This window comes from Mandrillus leucophaeus, unplaced genomic scaffold (assembly GCF_000951045.1).
Source record: "Mandrillus leucophaeus isolate KB7577 unplaced genomic scaffold, Mleu.le_1.0 Scaffold19, whole genome shotgun sequence".
Lineage (NCBI taxonomy): Eukaryota > Metazoa > Chordata > Mammalia > Primates > Cercopithecidae > Mandrillus > Mandrillus leucophaeus.
In genome coordinates this window covers 4,837,451-4,855,030 of record NW_012101920.1, presented here as the reverse complement: position 1 = coordinate 4,855,030, position 17,580 = coordinate 4,837,451, and positions in this window count along the sequence as shown.

The following is a 17,580-nucleotide window of genomic DNA, read 5'->3' as shown; positions in this document are numbered from 1 at the left end:
GGCTGTTGGAATTGCCTCAGCTAAAACGATGTGCTTCGCCCAAGGTCATTTCTCCTTCTTGGGTTAGTCCATATACAATCACTGGTCCACAGAGAAATATAAAAACCACCTCACGCCAACTCATGACAACCTTCAGAGTTCCGCGCGGTGTTGGCTGAGGCCTTCGTGGTGTCTGTATTCGAGCCTCTCCTCTCCTTCTGCCCAGTCCAGTTCTCTTACTCTTCTTTCCAAGAGTACATGGCAGTAAGTTTCCTGCATGCTAATCTCCATCTCAGAGTCTGTCTGCCAGGGAACCCAAATGAGATAATACACTCAAAAATGCTTTGTAAACTGTAGCGCTCTGTATACTTGTAAATTATTATATTTCTGAGCTAAGTTGTTTTATGTTGTTTTCTTGGCCGCCTATTAAATATCTATCATGAACATGAAAACAGCTGCTAGGAAGACTTTAGGATTCTACTACTAAAGAAATCCTTCTTAGAGTAAATAGAACTACGGCAAAGACTATCTTTTAAAATCCGAGAATGAAAGAATAGTAATGAGTTGTGCATCTCATTAACATTTTATGTGAAAAATTAATACCCACACATCCCTCAGTCTTTATTGCCACTATAAAGAAGGCCATGCAGACCCCGAAATGGTGTTCCTGGGTGATTAACTGAGTATTTGCATCCTGCTAATCACTCACACTTGCATATTGTGATACCTAAGGCCTTTTTTCTTTTAGAGTTCAGTAAAATAGCAATATAAAAAATAAATGAAATAAGCTAGGGTGTCATTTACTTTTTCATGTTAAATGAGCCAGTGATTAGAAAGAAGAAAACTAGTTAATATTCTGTTCCTCCAAGATTTAGTATGGGAATGTTTATGAAAATACGCCTTTGACAAAAATAGGGGTAAATGAGCAATTGAGGTTGTTGAAACTCCAGATTCCCCAGTGGGCTACACGACAAAAGGCTTTTATGCTTTTTTCCCTGGAGTCGTACCAGTTGGGTTCTACGCCTGTAAATAAAAATGACAATATTTCTGATACTAGAAATATAGGGGAACAAAACATCACTGACAGCGTATTGCCTATAAAACAACTCAGACTAATTATTTAATGTTCTTTGAATAAATTAGTTGTCTAGGCCTGAATTGGAGATAGTCAGTTCCCCTGAATAATGTGTGTATGTGAAATCCAATAAAGACGATCAATCAAAGTGTGTCTCATCTTTGGCATCCACTAAGTTACAACCTCAAATGGTCACAAGTCCTGGCAGGTATAAAAAACAAAGAAACAAGAGCAACTAAACAAAAAAACATGTGACTCAGACTGATTACATAAGCAAAGCAATAGAGGATGGTGAAGTTTGTGGCTATTTAACTCTTAAAAGCATTCAAATTCCATATTTATATATAACCATACATACAAATAAACCACAACGGTAGCCAGAATATCAGGGAAGCTACTTGCTACCTGTTTTATATTATGCTCCAATTTTTCACTTAAACAATACAATTTTAGGTTTACATAGTAGGGGCATGGGGAAGAGACTTGTCAGTTATTTATGCATCTTTCAATCTGTGGCAAATCATTTTTAGTATTGGTGGATGATATTTTAATACTGTCCCAACATACATTTGAAATGCGTGGAACATTGTAGGTTTTTATATTTTAGAACTAAGTTTGGTTCTTGTGTTAATTGCCAACTTTCTATTTCATTAATTTATTTTTTAAACTTAGTTTCTATAACCTTTCTATACTTCATGTCTCTTAGCTCAAAACATAGAGAATAACACAGACTTGGAAAGGTGATTTCATTACTGGGAGAAGTCCTGAGTGATATGGATAGGGCTCAGAAATTTCTTACAGCCAAGGTGGCCCAAAAACCTGAGGTCAAGGATACCTATGATTTGAATGTGCGCTGATGCCTGTTCCGTGTTGGTATCCTGCTTAGTTTACCGACTATTTCTGCTACAACAACTGTAACACCCAGTGCATGCAGTGTGGCTGTAAAAGGGGTTAACAGTTGCAGAAAGGGTAGTTAACAGCTGCAGAAATATGTAGTGAACTGGGAGCCAACCGTAGTAAATACAACATTAGCTAACATTGATTAGTTAGCTATGGAAGTTATCTTTAAAGTATCAACCTCATTTATATAACAGAGATAGGTAGGTTATCTCAGGACCCTATGTTATAGATGAAAACATCTAGAAACATAAAGCTTAAGCAATGTGTCCAAAGTCATAGATTTAGTTGAAAAATGAAGCCAGGATTCAAACCCACGCATTCTGACTCCGTGGTTTACGCTCTTAACCAATATAAACAACACACATTTTAATGATATTGCAGAGGAGTCACTAAGCTTTCCACAGTCGTTCGAAGGGATACGAAAGATAAATACTGACCTCAGAAAGCAAGAGTATGTAGGGAAAACCAGAGAGGAGATTATGCTTTTTATCTATTTTTCCCATCTTTTTCTGTCTTCCTAGATATATTCCAAATATCTATCTCTAGCATCTCAAAATTAGAGCATTTGAAACTGCAGCAACATGCATCCTTATTTAACTCTTCTTGATTCTACACTTCATTGTCCTAACATTCCCCTTAACTCAATAGTAACTTTAATAATAGCCTATGCTTTATTAAGCATTTATGCTTAACAAGGCACCGTGCTAAATATTTTCTACACATTAACATACTTAACTCTATATTAATGACTCTTAATGTTTTTATTTCCTTGTCTTCCTACAGATGAACATTAATCCAAGTTTCATTTCCTGCCTGTGGTTCAGTGATCTCCTCTTTTTGTCTTTTTTTCAAACCTGCCTTCTGGCTCTATCCTCTCGGTTGGGCACGACCTCTATATTTGGGATCATCTGCTGCTCAAGTTCATCTTAATGTCAGGCTGGCAGATACTACATTTGTTTTTATCAAAACTGAACTTGTCTTCTTCTCACAAATTGTTCCTTCTAATGACTTTCAAATGACCGTTAATGGAACTTCCATCCTTCCCTTCCGCCATCTGGAATCATCCTTTACACATTCTTCTAAGTCATGCCTCCATACGACTCAGAGTCGCATGGCTCTGAGTCCCACAGGGTCATAACTCTTTCAGTACCCTTCTCAATCATCTTCTCTTCTTTATTATCCTTGTTATTACCCTAGCTCAGGCTCTAACAATTCTACAAAAGGGTCTCCCTTTTAAGTTTTCTAAAGTTCAGCCTTTGTTCTCAAATGCTTATATATTTGATAGTTTTACACACAGTAAGATACAATTATAAACCCACCGCTGATTTTAAAATGTCTACCAAATTTCTAACTACTCCAACATTTGAATTCAATTTGCCCCTCACCTACTTATTGTTTGCTATTATTTAGATTGTTTCTAATCCTGTATTTCATTTTCTAGTACAATTTAATAACAATTTCCCAAATAAGCCATGCCATTTTTTCTCAATGTTCCCTTGTTTGCCCTATTTCTTCTACCTGGATGCACCTTTCCTTACTGAAATACTGGCCATCTTTCCAGGTCCCATTTTTGTGTCTTCCATGAAATCTTTTCTGATTGCCCAAAAGAGGTAATTACTCTGTCTTTAAAACTCCATAGCATTTTCATTGTTTTCAAATGGCCCCTAGTGCTTTTTTAAACATGTGTTATATTTATTTGCATATATGTTTTACTCCTATACCAAACTCTATGAAATTTTATAGTAATAGGCGTCATTTCCTATATATTTTTATCTTTGAATCAGTCAGAGTCCTGGCTTGAGGAGATAGCTGGCACTCTCAATATGAGAGTGCTCGGAAAGGTGTGGGCAGGGTACAAAGAAATCCCAGGGAAGATGGCATTACCCTGGCTAATCACAGCAAAGCTGTTACTGCCTCCAGGTTTTAGGAATCAAGGGAGAGGAATGGTTCCTGGATAGGGTGGGTGTAGCCTTGAGAGGTCCTGTGGTCTTTCGTGCAGGGTCCCCCCAGCCTGAGGCAGTCCTGCAGGGCAGCTCCAGCTGAAGTCAAGCCTGTCCCTTCACCTCCTCCCCTCAAATCTCCTGCTGGGCTCTCATTGGCCAAAGGCAACCTGAAGCCAAAGGTTAAAGGAGCCTATTGACTCCAGGCCCCACTCCTGGGATAATAAATTGTGTTGAGAAAGTTGGAAAGGAGATCTGGAGGGCCAAACTGAAGAGATATAAAATAATCATTAAGATCAAACATTTACTGAACATTTGTCCAACACTGCTTCGAGTTGTAAATGGAACATTTGCAACTCATTTGCAATTAATGACATTTTGAGGTCGAAATGTTTTTAAAGTTGTATGGTTCACTTAACCGCCTTTACCAAGCATAATTTTTGCATTCTGCTCAATGCCGTGATAAAGAAATAGACTTATTCTTTCTTTTTCCAATATGTGTACTGTCATGATGTTTCTCAAGAATAAAATGACTTTTCAATATTGAACTGATGCTGACATACAGATTATTTTTTCCCCAGGTTTATTGAGGTGCAGTTGACAGTTAAAAATTGTATCTATTGGTATAGCCATTATGAACAACAGTATGCAGGCCGCTCGAAAAATTAAAAATAGAACTACTGCTTATGATTCAGCAATCCTACTTTTGGATATATATTGAAAGCAGATAAAATCAGTATCTTAAAGAGATATCTGAACTCCCCTATTTATTTTGGCATTATTTAAAACAGGTAGCGTCGTTTTCAAATGTGCATTTTAAGAATGACAATTTTCTGGAAGAAAAAGGCCCATGAAAAATGACCTACCTGGTTACTAAGTTTCACATCTCTCTTGCCAAAGGTCATAAAAAATCAAGATTTATTTTCCTTTTTAACTTGCTAGTTACTTTGAACTTTCACTATGGCTATTTTTGTAGACCCCAAAATGTGTAAGTCAAAGAAAGAGCAATGGGACATCTGAGGTACAAGGATTCAGTTCGTTATTCGGTGAAGACTGATTCTTGAGCTTCTAATACTATGACTCATGTGTGCATCTTTATTGAGAAGCTGTGCCTTTAAATAAAGAAAAGTCCCCCCCACACACACAAAAGCGAAGACCACAAACGTAATGATGTCTAAATATACTATATATTATTTGCTATATACAATATATAAATATACATGTACTTATGTAGATAATATATAGATATATATTTGTATAAGCTAAATATATAAACATAAACTAATAATATATTTATATAAACAGAGAGCCACAAAGTAATTCAAAGGAATATCCCTATATGAAGAGTATATGATGTGATTAAACTGTCAAAATGAAGACAACTTACTTGACGTTTTATATGACTACAACTATGATGAGGACTGATTGTTTTCCGAGCCTCCAATCCAAGTTTGATTTTAGCTGCTCTTCAAAGACATTATTTTTCCTGTTATTATTATTTTGAATGGCGTTAATGTCGACTGGTCTTTATCACTGCCACTAGTTACTAATAGGATCTTATAAATAAGAAAGCAATAAATGCCATGGGCTCTACATATATGAATGATGCTGGTTGTGGGGTGTAGGTTATGACAGGATTCATGCTTCATTTTTAGATTTCTAGGCTGATACATTCTGTAAAAACAAAATAAAACAAACATTTCTAACTTTCATTGCTACTCTGAGGGTTCTAATTTATCAAGGATTAAGTTATGTTAGAACATTTTTATATCCCTTCCCTTTGCTTTCCTTTATATAGAAGAACTGCAAACTCTTTTGATACCATCTAGGCAAAAAAATCAGATAGTGATTTGATTGTCTTTGTCCTTGAAAAGCTCATTCCTTGTAGCAGATAGCTGGTTGGCCATCAAAGTGGCAGGATTGGCCACTTTGGGGGCTTACACGCCTGTAATCCCAGCACTTTGGGAGGCCGGGGCAGGTGGATCACCTAAGGTCAGGAGCTTGAGACCAGCCTGGCCAACATGATGAAACCCCGCCTCTACTAAAAATACAAAAATTAGCCTGGTGTGATGGCACTCACCTGTAATCCCAGCTACCCAGGAGGCTGAGGCAGGAGAATCGCTTGAACCTGGGAGGTGGCGGCTGCAATGAGCTGAGATCGCGCCACTGCACTCCAGCCTGGGTGACACAGTGAGACTCTATCTCAGACCTGCACGTTGTGTACATGTACCCTAGAACTTAAAGTATTAAAAAAAAAAAAAAAAAAAAAGGCAGGATTTTCTTTCATAGTGTAGAATTATGTTGGAAGAGTCTGAACTGACTGAATATGGACTGCATTCCCCAGGCCTTCTTGCGTCTGAGAGGTGCCTTGTGACCAGTTGTTACCAATGAAATATGAGTAGAAGTGAAATATGTGTTGTGGCAGACAAGAAGAAGATCTGCTTTCTCCAAAACCCCAAAGGAAGGCGCAGCCACAAGAAAGAAGGAACCTGGACCCCCGAATGACCAAGAAGTTCCATCGACCAGGAACCTCTGTAACGCACTGTGACATGAGTGATCAAAATTTTTCTTTTGTATTATGCCTCTTAGATGATAATATGTTTTAAAAGTAAGTATTATGATATTGAAATATATTATATATACCATGTGTATATGTTATACATATATATACAAAAAAAGATAATTGTTGCTTTTACTCCTAACTAATACATCGACATGAAATTGAAGGCAGTAGAGACTACAGAAAATTGTCTAGCACCCATTACCTTAAAGAGCTCTCTCCTGATTCTTAATTACGGCTAGAATGTGAATAGCTTGCAAGTGAGAGAGCAAGAAAGCCTATCAATCTGGTATTTAAGCATCAGTATTAATTATCGTTTGAAGAAATGTGTGATCGTACAAATTGCTCAATGATGATTACAAAAGAGTTTGCATTTGCAAACAAATGCCTGTGCAATTTTCCTGGTAAGCACCACTTACAGAATTAGAAAAGTGTAGCCCTTGAAATCAGACAAGCAATTCATACAGTGATTTCTGTTTTGCTTTAAAGGTGTTCTGTGTTGTGACTATATCCACTTCTAACAGCTGCATTACTTAGTCTCCAAAATTTGTTCATGTGAGCATCACCTCTGCATCTATCTTACCTCTGTTTGACTTGTACTGTTACTTACTTGATATTTTCCCTAGAATAAACTCTCTTACACATTTGTATAAAATATCTCTTTTGACCCTACTGCTGGCATCAATGATTGCCCCCATGTATTTGCCCCTTTGTACTCTAAACTCCTTAAGATATTTGTTTTTACTCCCTGTCTCCGATTTATCTGTGGCCATTCTCTTTTAAACCTACTTCCATATGACTTTTGTCTTTATCATTTCACAAACCATTACATCTGTTCACGGTCATCAACAACTTCATATTTATAAATCCCAAGGTCAGTTTTCAGTCCTCATCTTACATGACCTACCAGCTGTATTTGACACAGCTGATTAGTATTTCCTCCCTGAAACCCTTTCTTCACTTGTCTTCAGAATCCCCACACTCTATAATCTGCCTTGTCCCACTGGTCACTCTGTCTGATTCTCCTTTCCCAGTTCCTCCTCTTCACTGTAACCTGCTGATGTCCAAGTGCCTCAGATCTGAGTCTCTAGTCCTTTTCTTTATCTATACTTGTTCCCTTCATAATCTCATTCGGTTTCACAGCTTTAAATTCTAGTTATTTCCAACAACTCCCAAATTTATTACCACCTGCAAACTCTGTATTCCAACTGCTTGCTTGACATCTGGAGACACTTGGATATCTAAATAGACAAATGAGACTTAACACATCCCAAACAAAACTCGTGACCTACCGACACCTCTGCATAATCTGCTGTACCCACAGCTTGGCGCATCCTAAATGATTGCACTGTTCCAGTTGCTCAGGCCTAGAACCTTGAAAGTTTCCTTGATTTATCTTTCTCTCTCTCAATTCACACCTTCCACCCCATCTGTCAAAAAAACCCTGTTGATTCTGCCTTATAAATATACCCAGCATCTGATCCAGCATCTCACCATCTCCATCACTACCACTCTTTGGAGCTGTGAGCGTCTTTTTACCTGGATTACTGTAATAGTGTTATAATCTTTTAACATATAAGTAAAGCCATGTCAGTCCTCTGTTCAAACTTGCAATGGCCCCATCAGACTGAGAGAGAGAAACCGACTCCTTCAATAGCCAACTTGGACTCTAAATGCCTTTGTCCTCATCTGCTCTCTTTTCTCTTGTTCTCTCTTTTAGTCATTCTGACCTCTCTGCTGCTTCTCAGATATACTAGATACTTGCCATTGCAGGGCTTTTGCACTGACTGTTATCTCTACTTGGAATATTTCTTCTCCACATATATACATGACTAACTTAACCTCTTTTATATCTTGGCTAAAATAACATTAAAAAAAAATCTTGAAACTCAACCTGACCATTTAGAATATGCCCTCTTTACTTTCCCTGCTATGCTTTTTTCATAGCACTTTTCAATCCAAAATATACTGTACAGTTTACTCATGTGGTGTATCCATTCTGTATTGACTGTAGCCCTTGTTAGATATACAAACTCCACATGGGCAAGAATCCTTGCAATTCTAGTTAACTTGTGCAAGCTTTGCAGCTGAAATCATGTCTAGAACAAGGCAGGTGCTCAATAGATATTTGTTGCATGAACCAAATACAGGAATGAAGCAAGTCTGTGTGTTATGTAATCTATTAATTCTTCCAAGACATTGAACTTAACTGACCATTCAGCTCGAATGCTTTTTGAAAGAGTAGGAGTGGGTCATCTAAATATTTTGGTAATTTCTCAGCAGATTATGTGAGTGTTTCATGGTGTATATAGTTATTTAATAATAGTGATATAATCTAATAGTTATCAAATATTGACAAATTCAAAATGTAGATAGGTTAATAATTTGCCTAAAGTAAGGAATCTTGTAAAACAAGCAGATGAAAACTGCCTCTACAATCCCAATGCATCGCTTTTCAAGCTGTTTATGGTGGAAGATCATTTTTGTTAAAATCTCAATCCATCACAGAACAATACTTTTATAAAGTATAATAAAAATTAATTGCTAGAAAAATAAAAATTTTAAAAGGCACAAACAACACAACCTCCATTTATTTAGTATTATATTCCACAGAATTGTCAAATTGCTATGAACATTTCTAAATGCTTACTTTCTATTTCCATATTTTTCTTATGAACAGTAATGAAGAGTTGACATACTAATATGGGTCCTGGAACTACACTTGGTGTACACCATCCTGAGCTATAAGGCTTTCTTATCCCATCCCATTCTGTGTTCTCTCTATAAGGCTTCAAACTTTATACATGTGAATACTCTGTCACTACTACATTGACATATTTCTATCCACATTAAATCAGCTGCCTTGGGCCGGGAGCAGTGACTCATGCCTGTAATCCCAGCACTTTGGGAGGCTGAAGTAGGAGCATTGCTTGAGCTCAAGAGTTCCAGCCTGAGCAATAAAGTGAGACCCTGTCTCTATAAATAAAAAAATAAATAAACAAACTAACAAACTATATACTACTTAATCTAATACAAATAATGTTGTTGCTGGAAACATAAAGATCTAACAAAAACTTTTACAAATGTGTTCCCCAGGCCCAAGATGACTTCTTCTTATGCTGACCTTGCCCCTTCTAAAAAACCTTCCAGCACAGTTAGACCGCCCTCTGCCAGCAACCCTGCCGACTAGAGGGGCACTATGTGGATAGGGCTTTTGCCATCTTCTTGGTCACTCCTCTTGTCACGATGCTTAACAAATCGGCAGCAGAAACAGCAGTGGTTTTCCTATCAGACTTGTATCTGGGAGAGAGCACATTTCAGCGTAAATGAGTGTGTCCAATGGTCGGCCAGGAAACAGTTTTGCAATCTGTGTTTCATCAAATTCATTGAGTTTTCACAGCATTACAAGCAGTTCATTACTGTCATTTTCCCCACAGATGACTCTATTCCTCAGCACCACTTACCCACTTAACACCTCCTGGCAATGGCCAGTGCCAGCCATCTGCCTCTGCGGTGCCAAAAGTAATAACTTCTGGTGCAGAACATGAACATTATGTTATTATATTTAATCTTTCCTCTGTGTGTTATCATTCAGCATAACCACTCTTCTGGATTATAGAGAATTAGATAGAAAATAATATTGCTTCCATATTGTTTTCTGCTCCTGGATTCTGTGGTTTGCTGCCAACAACCAGACACTCTCTGGACCCAAGGCAAACCATTAGCTGTTGTTACGATGCCTGTGCATTGCTCAAGGCCTTGCTGAACTGGATTATGTGGAATGTAGAAGTAGCGCTGTCTGCTGCTGAACCTTGCTGTAATGGTTTGTGAGGTTTTTAGCATGAAACATCATTTAGAGCATGGCTTATCCAAGGTATTATTTTTATTCTCTCCATAACATGGGGTATTAACGTTTCATCCCGAAATTCCCTTGTGTAAAGAGGTGTGGGGTGGATTGCACATGCTGAGCATAAATCCTGATGATTCCACTGTCAAATTTTGGGCAGATGAGCTGTAGCTGATGACATCAAAAAACCACTCAAGTCAGTAGAGGAAAACAAAAAACCAACACATTTTTTATGCAGCATGTTGCAAGAAAAAGGTAGTTGTTTGACCCAGGATTTTTATTTTTCAACTTGTAATGCAGGTGTTGTATGGAATTTCGTTCCCCAAAATTTGGTGCAGAGGCATCCCTGAGTCTGAAAAGTGACTCTTCATTCATCCATGAAATATTTATTAAGTGTCCATTATGTTTTTATTGTCAGTATTTCAAAATGCCTGCTGTGGATTCAACGGGACATTAGATTCATGGGTGTTAAGAAAAGAAATTATTATATGGTCAATCAAATTTGTAAAAGAAAAAAAAAACACAAGACCAAACCAACCAAAAAAACTGAATTAAATAAAGATAACCATGCTTTTTACAGCATAATTTCTCAAAACTGACAGTGGGCATTAACAATCTCCAAGGAAGGAATTTAAAGCATCACATTATCAACAGTGTTTTGTTTAATCAAATGTTCCTGTTCTTTTATATTTTCCTACAGAATACCTCATATCCCTCATATTTCTCAGAATACATTTTGGTAACTGTTATCTTTATGCTGTACTGCTCACTGAGTATCTATGTAACCTCTCTCCAAAACTTTTTTTTAGCCTTGTGGTTTAGCAGGATGTTGTGATTAGCTTTGGCCAATGGTTTTAAGCAAACAGAAGCATAACAGAATGGATGTGACTTCTACAGTCTCTGTCTTCCCCTGTAGTGGTGACCATGGAAGGCACATGACAAGATGTTGGAGTCCCAAGAAAGGAAGGGTCTGGATTTCTGAGTCAGCACGGGAAGAGAGAGGCCTTGGAAAAGAACAGCGATAGAGTAGAATTTGCATGAGTAAGAAACAAACTCTTCTGGTTAAGCCACTGAGATGTTAGGGTATTGAAGCACAGCATAGGCTATGTTTACTACTATATCCATAAGAAAACTACTGTGGTTAATGTTTCTTATCTGTGGTGTGGGTTATATCCACAAAAAGTAGTGACTGCAATTATCTTTCTGATCATTACATGTCCTTAATTTGTGTTAAGATTTTACCAACTCATCATTACTTAATAAGTATGTAGAAGAAGAAGTTTAAGAAGGTGGGAGGAAAATCAATACAAAAAGTTATACTTTATACTAAAAGATTTCCAGCAAGTGCCACATATGAAAGAGAATTGCCAGAGCCCATGAGTACCCCTGTGTGTGAGACAAAAGTATTTCATTGACTCAGATAGAATTTTTTTCACTAAATTTATAAGTCTCAGTGAAAACATATATCCCCTTTACCTTCAAGGGAAGCCTTTGGTCCTGAAGGAATCTTCTGAAGAAAGAAGTCATTTTATCAGAAACTTAAGTGTCTTCATTACAGCATCAACAACATTTATTAAGTTCATTGGTTGGCAGGACACTCTCTTGAGCTCCATGAGAATTTACATAATTTGTCTTCTGGAATTTTATGGTCAAAAGAAGCAGCACTTAACACACTCCCCCTCCACCCCACCTCAACACATATGATAAATGACATTCATGTGAGTAATGCATTTGCACGTTCAAAATCAGGGTTATGCACCATTTCCAGCAGAAAGTTGATCGTTTTTCTTGTTCTCTCCTACTCAAGAGAGCTTATTAGAATGCGAACAAGTAAGAGGAATATTCAAAGCATAGCCTTGACGTGTCCTAGATGTTTAAAGAAATGCTTTGTAAACTTTGAGATTTTAATTTTATAGGTAAAAAGTTACTTGGACCTTGCGCAACTGGTGACCATTATGTAATGATAATGATGGTGATAATGGTGATGATGGTGATGATGATAGTTAATATTCAAGGAGTGTTTTCTATATACAAAGGGCTATTTCATATGTATATCTAACACCATATATATATATTTGTGGTATTTATATCAATTTGCTTAATCCTTAGTCCTCAGCACAACCATCCAAAAGGGCATTATTATTTTGCCCTATTTTGCTTCCCTGAGATACAGGGAGCAAGTAATTTGCACAAAGTTAGGCAGCTGGTAATTAGCAAAACTGAGATTAAGTCATCTACCAGGATGACTTCAAAGTTCACATCCTTTTTATGACAGTGTAAAATATTATAACACAATATTAAAAATGAGTACTAAGTGTCATAAATACTATGTCATAATATTTACATTTGATCACCACTAAGCATCCATAGACTGGTCTTAGCTTACTGCTAGATACTGGGAATGAAACTTTTCCAGTTGCTGGAGGGATTTGAAAGATTTACTATAAAGTCCTTTGTAACCTTAAAAAGTTATTTTAAGAAACAAAGACTTACTATTTCAATCCCATTGAGGGAATGGCAGAGAAGAAAATAACACACAGGTTATTCTTTCATTTTGTATAGGAGAATAGCTCTGGAATCAGGATTTCAGGACACAAAAATATGTCTCTATCTCTTACTCTGCAAAGGCTCTAATTTTCATTTAGTCATTCATCCACAATTACTAATTAAGTGCTCAGTCTGTGTTTGACACCATTCTAAGCCCTGTGCAGACAGAAGGAGACCAGACAAACCTTATCCTTGCCCTTATGATACTTATATTCCAGTGAGACGAGATGGGCAACACGCCAGGACACAAATTCATTAGAGCATTGATTTCATAGAACAGAAAATTACCTAAAGGAAACAATATAGGATAGTGTGAGTAGCAGTAACTGTAGGTAAAGTAAAAGAAAACCGGCTGGGCGCAGTGGCTCACACCTGTAATCCCAGCACTTTGGGAAGCTGAGGTGGGTGGATCACGAGATCAGGAGATTGAGACCATCCTGGTTAACAAGGTGAAACCCCGTCTCTACTAAAAATACAAAAATTAGCCGGGTGTGGTGGTGGGTGCCTGTAGTCCCAGCTACTCGGGAGGCTGAGGCAGGAGAATGGCATGAACCCGTGAAGCAGAGCTTGCAGTGAGCTGACATTGCGCCACTGCACTCCAGCCTGGGCGACATAGCGAGACTCTGTCTCAAAAAAATAAAATAAAATAAAATAAAATAAATAAAAATAAAAAATAAAAATAAAGAAAACCACAAGTCACTAAAGAAAAATGAAAGAAAGTTTTGGGCATTATGTTAATGGAAAGCATAGAAAACAATGCTTTAGCTATGCTATTATTTTATGGCATGAAATTGAAGATGGACATCAATAATTGAAAGTATTGGTGTATTGGTATTTTCAGAATGACATTTGTGGGTAATTTTCTTCCTCTATTAATGCTGTTTCAAACTAATTTTTACAATAGAACAATACATTTAAACTGTTTTTATTCCAAAATAAAGTAAAAAGCTTTAATGCTATTTTAATAAAGAAAAATTAGGAAAAGTATAAAAATGAACAATAATATGTAATGTCGATACAGACTACTGAGTTGTCATAAAACATGAGAACAATAATGATGATAAGGTAACCTAGGAATGTCTGTAATATACAGTAAGAAACACAGAACACAAAATTATTTATGGTCGTGATTATCAATCATATAATATTTTACATGCGTAAAACAAGGAGATGAACATTGTACAGACCATGGAGGTGGTTGAATAGTTAGGGAAATTGGATTGTAGACTATATTTTCTCACTTTTGATATTTACAAACTAATTTAAAATTGTTCAAATGATTTTTAAAGAAAGCAAGAACTTGAATGATTTTGAAATATCCTTTATCTACTTCACTGAGAGGAAGCAGAAGTTTTTCTAATTTGAATTTCATATGAAGTGCTATTCCACCAAAGTTTTAATATATGTTGCTCTTGCAGATAGGCATCCTCAATTTCACATAAATTCATTTTCAATTCAGTAGTTAATCATCGCTAGAGAGACACATACTGTAGGTAGGCTACTTAATTCTTCAGGGTTGATCTGTTCAAGGTTAGTTACAAGTGGTACTCGACTTCGTTTTTTCTGTTTATATTTTGTCCGTGTTGAAGTTACTCCCCAATAAATCTAATTTATAAGTTTTCTCCTCACTGCAGTGTCTGGAAAGGTGGCTAATTTTCTCTCCTAAGCTTGTGATGGCTACGCTTTTAGAATCGCCTCCCTTTCCCTTTCATTTCTTCGTATACCTAACATCTTTTGTACTAAGTTTTTATACTAAGTCACTTGTGTTTTACCATCACCAGTAACCAATGGGTTTTCTGTGTTAGGATGGGTTTTCTGTATAGAATAGGAAACTTTATTCTCAGAAGCAGTTGTTCTTTAGCATGTGATCTGATCTGAGAGGCGTTTTGTTTGTTTGTTTGTTTTTGAGACAGGGTCTCACTTATCACCCAGGCTGGAGTGCAGTGGTGTCACCACATCTCACTGCAACCTCCCCATCTCCCAGGCTCCAGCGATCCTCCCACCTCAGTCAGTCTCCTGAGTAGCTGAGACCACAGTCACGTGCCACCATGCCTGGCTTTTTTATTTTACTTATTTATTTATTTATTTATTTATTTTGGCAGAGACGAAGTCTTTCTGTGTTGCCCAGGCTGGTCTCGAACTCCCGGGCTTAAGCCGTCTGCCCGTCTCAGCTTCCTAAAGTGCTATGATTACAGGTGTGAACCACCACACCCGGCCCAGTATAAGCTTTAAGGGGGTAAACATGGGCCAGATCAGTGGTCGGTATGGATCAGATAAGGGGTCAGCAAGCTATGGCACCCGGGCAAAATCCCACTTGCCCCCTATTTTTGTTGAACTAAGAAGGGATCATACATAGGAACACATGAAATTGATACGACAGGAAACACTAACTTTCAACCTGATTGAGCAAAATGTTATCCCCCCAAAAATCATATTTCTGTAATTATTAGTTGTATATTATACAAATTTCACTTGAATACGTTACTAATAAGTTGAATGACAAAATTGTTATTTTCATATTTTATATTTTATCAATTTTTTTTTGCCAAAATCTGTTATCTCTGTTTTGATAAAAGTACCTAATAATAGCTTTGATTTTGCCTCTTGATCCATAAATCTTGAAGTATTTACTTACTGTCCCTACAGAAAAAATGTGTTGACCGTTGGGTTATATCATGCCAACTACCGTGGGAAAACACTTCTTTTCTTTACCTTAATTCTGTAATTTTTTAAAAAAATTTAATCATCCTAAGATGTTTTTATTTCTTAATAATATCAGGTCCCATTTTGTCTTATAACAAATACACTCATTGTATGCCTATGTATGATATTGTTATTGAAAAATGATAGAAAAAATTGCCTCTCAGAGAGAGACGATGTTGAAATTCTGAACATACTTCTAACTCTGTCTGGTTTTTCACAGTCCTGTCAGTGTCATTTCCAAAATCACATATGAACACATCCCTTTGGAGTTTGCCCACCACCAGGAATGGCATCAGCATCTTTCCAAACCTGAAGACTCATAATTAGGACCAACTATAGGCCTCTCCAGCATTGACCACCCCTTTACCTGAAGACCTTCACCATATTTGCCGCTTTCCATTTTTAGACATTCCCAGTGTGCTCTCATCTCAGATGGACACTTCCCACATGCTCTTCATTGCACCCAACAACAAAGCTTCCGGGACACTGTCCCCCAGCCCAGCACCTCTGCCTTCCATACTTTCACCTGCAGAGAACTTGCCCTCATGCCCTCATGGACATTATGTCTGTGAATGTACTCCCTCCCTCTGTCCATTCTGAAACTATACCAGTGCCTCTTTCTCTGCCTGGAATGATTTATTCCCCATTTCCTGCTGACAGTGGATATACTTCACCGCTGTCAGGTCTGAGTCTTCCTTCTCTCTCCCAGCTGTGACCACACAGACTGGGATCAGTCCTCTACTGAGCAGTCCATCAACAGCTAAGTTGATGTTCTCAATCTGCAGCCTACTGATAACCTAGATTAGAATCATCCAAAATGTTTATTTTTAAAATGTAAATTCTTGAGCCCTATATTACACATCCCGAATCAGATTATGGGAATGAAAGCCCAGAATCTGGCATTTAGCATATTGCAGAAGTGTTTGATGTATTCTAAAATTGGGAAACATTTTCCTATTAGATTTTGAAAGATGATTTATAATTTCTGGATCTCTAGAGAAAATTAAACAGGGGCAAACAAATTTGCATATATACACACATATATACACATGCACATATGTGTGTATACATATACTACAGAGTTGATGTAAAAAATAAACAGGAAATAAAAAAGTAATAAAGCATATTTTATGTTTTATTTAACACATATTTATTAAGTATCTCTTATTCTCTAAAGTGGACACTGTTCTATGTACTAGGAATGGAAAGGTGAGCAAAACAGACAACAATCTCTGCTTTTTGGAACTTAATTGCCAGGCAATCAACCAATCAGTCAATTTCAGTAAGTATTTATGGTGTACTTGAAAAGTAATAAATACTATTTAGAAAAGCAAAATGGGAAAAGGAATGGGCAGTTCCCATGTTAGGAATGGGGCTACAAGTTTAAGTGTGGTAATCTGAGAGTCTTTCTTTTCCTTTCCTTCTCCCTTCCCTACCCCTCCATCTCCTTCTTCTTCTTCCTTTCCTTTCTCTCTTAATTTGTAAACTCTTGCTTTAGAAGTGAGAAACTTGGCTCTTATTATCTACAATCTATTTCTTATTTATTTAATCGTAGTACATACATAAGAGTATTTCTGAATTGCTTACTCATACTTTTGTGAGAAACAGATTTACAAACTAAAGCCCAGCATGTTTCAACATTTCTTTTTGCCTTTAGCCTTATGATAGCCAGTCACAGTTCTGTTTTCTAAAGTTACTTCCGTGAGTTATTTTCTTCCTCATCCCCTTCAATGAGGTGACATTATTCATTGGTCAGACAGTTACCTCATGTATTCCTATTTGCATTCTGTGCTGGGTTCCTTTCACTTCCTGTTGGTTTTTCTTGTATGTTTGGTTCCATATTTTTTTTTGCTTATATGTTTATTTATTATTATTATTTTTCATTATCAAGATTCTAGGAGTCAAAACAATACCATAAGGTATACTTAGAGAAGTGTCTCCTCTCCATATTCCTGCTACCCTCTTCTCATTCTCCTTTCCAGCATTTTTCCACCCATCCCACGGAGATAACCAATCTATAATTTCTTGT